Below are 6,000 nucleotides of genomic sequence, written 5' to 3' on the forward strand. Positions count from 1 at the left end.
AAGGGTTTGAAATTAGCTCACATACCGTTCCACAAGCCAAATATGTAATAGACAAGACCTACTCCCTGCTCAGTGAACTGGACTCAACACCCCCTATTCACCGCCCAAGAATATATCTGACTAGGAAGAGTCTTAAAACCTATGTATTGATATCTCTCTGGAAGTGAATCAAGAGGGTGTAAAGCGGCATAAACACAGCAGGGAAAAGCAGCTAAACCCCATTATAAAATTAGATTACTTAAAAAAAAAAACCCCAGAAAACAAAGACAGTGAAAGAGAGAGACATTCTTACAAAATCCGTTCAGGGGCTCTGATGCAACCTGGATTGACCATATCTAGACCCACAGCTGGATGAGACATAAGGCTGGACACTCTTGGGGCTGAGAGGATTGGTGAGGTTGGGTGAGCAAACGCAGACCCTTTAAAGTAATACTGCGTGGTACCCATGCCATGGGTCCCAAATCTCCAGGTTCAAGGGCATCTTCCTACATCGAAAACATGCCTGGGAAACCCAGAAGATGGTACACCGTGTGATCGGGAAAGGTTTCTAAAACGCACCTCATTTCTCCTCTCCTTGTGCTCGGGTTCGCCATTCCAGCCGCTTCACTAACAATCTCCCTACTTGGAGAATCAGCACCGTTGACCTCCTGTTTCGTACAGGTCGCAATTTGTCCTGAGGATGAACGGGAAGAGGGGGAACCAATGAGAGACTAGCTCTAGGTGTTGGGACAGGCACAGGTCACTCTATTTTCCCATCAGGAAGAAGAATGAACCACAGGCTCAGCCTGCCCCCCGGAACCAGAATAGGGCCTGAAGCAATCCTGCGCTTTTGCGGCCAGCTCCCAAAAAAGCGAGTTGACAAATGGAGCTCAGGGGCACTGCAATTCACAAACCTGCAGAGTTAGAAATGATGACTCTCGTCCACAAATATATTGAGGGAAGGCAACGAAGAGGATTTGAAAGCAAGGCAGAATTGCAGGAAACAGATTTCAGGAGGTCGATTCGACTCGCCTTGAAAGCACATGAAAAGCGGCAAAGCGTTGACAATGATGCCCTTGGCCAAAAAGGGCGTATGCGTTTTTTCCTGAATATATTCAGGAAAAAACGCATACGCCCTTTTTGGCCAACCAAGCAAGCCGGAAAGGCAAATCGGCGCTACAAAGAAGTCTCGCTTGCCAGCGGTCAAAAGGGCCATGCTGAAAAAAGTGTAAAAACCAGAAATGCAGGACAGGCCATGGAGACACGGGAGCCTTGCTACGCTGATGGGCGGGATGGAAATTGCCAACAGCCACTCTGGAGAAGTGTACGCTGCGTCCTGAAACATGGAATAGACACAGCTGAGAGAGCATAGGGCACTTCCACTCATGGGCGTAGAAATCGGGAAACCTAAAAATCAACACGACACAGGCACCCCAAAGTTTAGGGCTGCTCTGTTTCCAAGAACCTCCACTTCGGTACACCTTAAATATCCCAGGAAAGAGAAAAATGGATAAAGAAGTTGTGGTACTTATGCACAATGGAATATCACTCAGCCATGAAATCAGTGTCATAAGACTAGTAGCAGCATGATGAGTGGATTTAGGGACGATGACTCTAAGTGAAGTAAGTCACACAGAAAAGGACACTTATCCTAAGATATCACTTATAGAGGGAATGTCAACATCGCTACACCTGAACTGAATTCCAAAACAGAACAGAGTCACACATTTAGAAAACACACTATGGCTGCTTAACGGGAAAGTTGAGGCGGGGTGATGCATAAAACAAGGGTTTGAAATTAGCTCACATACCGTTCCACAAGCCAAATATATAATAGACAAGACCTACTCCCTGCTCAGTGAACTGGACTCAACACCCCCTATTCACCGCCCAAGAATATATCTGACTAGTAAGAGTCTTTAAACCTATGTATTGATATCTCTCTGGAAGTGAATCAAGAGGGTGTAAAGCGGCATAAACCAGCAGCGAAAAGCAGCTAAACCCCATTATAAAAATAGATTACTTAAAAAAAAACCCCATAAAACAAAGACAGTGAAAGAGAGAGACATTCTTACAAAATCCGTTCAGGGGCTCTGATGCAACCTGGATTGACCATATCTAGACCCACAGCTGGATGAGACATAAGGCTGGACACTCTTGGGGCTGAGAGGATTGGTGAGGTTGGGTGAGCAAACGCAGACCCTTTAAAGTAATACTGCGTGGTACCCATGCCATGGGTCCCAAATCTCCAGGGTCAAGGGCATCTTCCTACATCGAAAACATGCCTGGGAAACCCAGAAGATGGTACACCGTGTGATCGGGAAAGGTTTCTAAAACGCACCTCATTTCTCCTCTCCTTGTTCTCGGGTTCGCCATTCCAGCCGCTTCACTAACAATCTCCCTACTTGGAGAATCAGCACCGTTGACTTCCTGTTTCGTACAGGTCGCAATTTGTCCTGAGGATGAACGGGAAGAGGGGGAACCAATGAGAGACTAGCTCTAGGTGTTGGGACAGGCACAGGTCACTCTATTTTCCCATCAGGAAGAAGAATGAACCACAGGCTCAGCCTCCCCCCCGGAACCAGAATAGGGCCTGAAGCAATCCTGCGCTTTTGCGGCCAGCTCCCAAAAAAGCGAGTTGACAAATGGAGCTCAGGGGCACTGCAATTCACAAACTTGCAGAGTTAGAAATGATGACTCTCGTCCACAAATATATTGAGGGAAGGCAACGAAGAGGATTTGAAAGCAAGGCAGAATTGCAGGAAACAGATTTCAGGAGGTAGATTCGACTCGCCTTGAAAGCACATGAAAAGCGGCAAAGCGTTGACAATGATGCCCTTGGCCAAAAAGGGCGTACGCGTTTTTTCCTGAATATATTCAGGAAAAAACGCGTACGCCCTTTTTGGCCAACCAAGCAAGCCGGAAAGGCAAATCGGCGCTACAAAGAAGTCTCGCTTGCCAGCGGTCAAAAGGGCCATGCTGAAAAAAGTGTAAAAACCAGAAATGCAGGACAGGCCATGGAGACACGGGAGCCTTGCTACGCTGATGGGCGGGATGGAAATTGCCAACAGCCACTCTGGAGAAGTGTACGCTGCGTCCTGAAACATGGAATAGACACAGCTGAGAGAGCATAGGGCACTTCCACTCATGGGCGTAGAAATCGGGAAACCTAAAAATCAACACGACACAGGCACCCCAAAGTTTAGGGCTGCTCTGTTTCCAAGAACCTCCACTTCGGTACACCTTAAATATCCCAGGAAAGAGAAAAATGGATAAAGAAGTTGTGGTACTTATGCACAATGGAATATCACTCAGCCATGAAATCAGTGTCATAAGGCTAGTAGCAGCATGATGAGTGGATTTAGGGACGATGACTCTAAGTGAAGTAAGTCACACAGAAAAGGACGCTTATCCTAAGATATCACTGATAGAGGGAATGTCAACATCGCTACACCTGAACTGAATTCCAAAACAGAAGAGAGTCGCACATTTAGAAAACACACTATGGCTGCTTAACGGGAAAGGTGAGGTGGGGCGATGCATAAAACAAGGGTTTGAAATTAGCTCACATACCGTTCCACAAGCCAAATATGTAATAGACAAGACCTACTCCCTGCTCAGTGAACTGGACTCAACACCCCCTATTCACCGCCCAAGAATATATCTGACTAGGAAGAGTCTTAAAACCTATGTATTGATATCTCTCTGGAAGTGAATCAAGAGGGTGTAAAGCGGCATAAACACAGCAGGGAAAAGCAGCTAAGCCCCATTATAAAAATAGATTACTTAAAAAAAAACCCCATAAAACAAAGACAGTGAAAGAGAGAGAAATTCTTACAAAATCCGTTCAGGGGCTCTGATGCAACCTGGATTGACCATTTCTAGACCCACAGCTGGATGAGACATAAGGCTGGACACTCTTGGGGCTGAGAGGATTGGTGAGGTTGGGTGAGCAAACGCAGACCCTTTAAAGTAATACTGCGTGGTACCCATTGCATGGGTCCCAAATCTCCAGGTTCAAGGGCATCTTCCTACATCGAAAACATGCCTGGGAAACCCAGAAGATGGTACCCCGTGTGATCGGGAAAGGTTTCTAAAACGCACCTCATTTCTCCTCTCCTTGTGCTCGGGTTCGCCATTCCAGCCGCTTCACTAACAATCTCCCGACTTGGAGAATCAGCACCGTTGACCTCCTGTTTCGTACAGGTCGCAATTTGTCCTGAGGATGAACGGGAAGAGGGGGAACCAATGAGAGACTAGCTCTAGGTGTTGGGACAGGCACAGGTCACTCTATTTTCCCATCAGGAAGAAGAATGAACCACAGGCTCAGCCTGCCCCCCGGAACCAGAATAGGGCCTGAAGCAATCCTGCGCTTTTGCGGCCAGCTCCCAAAAAAGCGAGTTGACAAATGGAGCTCAGGGGCACTGCAATTCACAAACCTGCAGAGTTACAAATGATGACTCTCGTCCACAAATATATTGAGGGAAGGCAACGAAGAGGATTTGAAAGCAAGGCAGAATTTCAGGAAACAGATTTCAGGAGGTAGATTCGATTCGCCTTGAAAGCACATGAAAAGCGGCAAAGCGTTGACAATGATGCCCTTGGCCAAAAAGGGCGTATGCGTTTTTTTCCTGAATATATTCAGGAAAAAACGCATACGCCCTTTTTGGCCAACCAAGCAAGCCGGAAAGGCAAATCGGCGCTACAAAGAAGTCTCGCTTGCCAGCGGTCAAAAGGGCCATGCTGAAAAAATTGTAAAAACCAGAAATGCAGGACAGGCCATGGAGACACGGGAGCCTTGCTATGCTGATGGGCGGGATGGAAATTGCCAACAGCCACTCTGGAGAAGTGTACGCTGCGTCCTGAAACATGGAATAGACACAGCTGAGAGAGCATAGGGCACTTCCACTCATGGGCGTAGAAATCGGGAAACCTAAAAATCAACATGACACAGGCACCCCAAAGTTTAGGGCTGCTCTGTTTCCAAGAACCTCCACTTCGGTACACCTTAAATATCCCAGGAAAGAGAAAAATGGACAAAGAAGTTGTGGTACATATGCACAATGGAATATCACTCAGCCATGAAATCAGTGTCATAAGGCTAGTAGCAGCATGATGAGTGGATTTAGGGACGATGACTCTAAGTGAAGTAAGTCACACAGAAAAGGACACTTATCCTAAGATATCACTTATAGAGGGAATGTCAACATCGCTACACCTGAACTGAATTCCAAAACAGAACAGAGTCACACATTTACAAAACACACTATGGCTGCTTAACGGGAAAGGTGAGGCGTGGCGATGCATAAAACAAGGGTTTGAAATTAGCTCACATACCGTTCCACAAGCCAAATATGTAATAGACAAGACCTACTCCCTGCTCAGTGAACTGGACTCAACACCCCCTATTCACCGCCCAAGAATATATCTGACTAGGAAGAGTCTTAAAACCTATGTATTGATATCTCTCTGGAAGTGAATCAAGAGGGTGTAAAGCGGCATAAACACAGCAGGGAAAAGCAGCTAAACCCCATTATAAAAATAGATTACTTAAAAAAAAAAACCCCAGAAAACAAAGACAGTGAAAGAGAGAGACATTCTTACAAAATCCGTTCAGGGGCTCTGATGCAACCTGGATTGACCATATCTAGACCCACAGCTGGATGAGACATAAGGCTGGACACTCTTGGGACTGAGAGGATTGGTGAGGTTGGGTGAGCAAACGCAGACCCTTTAAAGTAATACTGCGTGGTACCCATGCCATGGGTCCCAAATCTCCAGGTTCAAGGGCATCTTCCTACATCGAAAACATGCCTGGGAAACCCAGAAGATGGTACACCGTGTGATCGGGAAAGGTTTCTAAAACGCACCTCATTTCTCCGCTCCTTGTGCTCGGGTTCGCCATTCCAGCCGCTTCACTAACAATCTCCCTACTTGGAGAATCAGCACCGTTGACCTCCTGTTTCGTACAGGTCGCAATTTGTCCTGAGGATGAACGGGAAGAGGGGGAACCAATGAGAG

The sequence above is a fragment of the Eubalaena glacialis genome, chromosome 8 (assembly GCF_028564815.1).
Source record: "Eubalaena glacialis isolate mEubGla1 chromosome 8, mEubGla1.1.hap2.+ XY, whole genome shotgun sequence".
NCBI lineage: Eukaryota > Metazoa > Chordata > Mammalia > Artiodactyla > Balaenidae > Eubalaena > Eubalaena glacialis.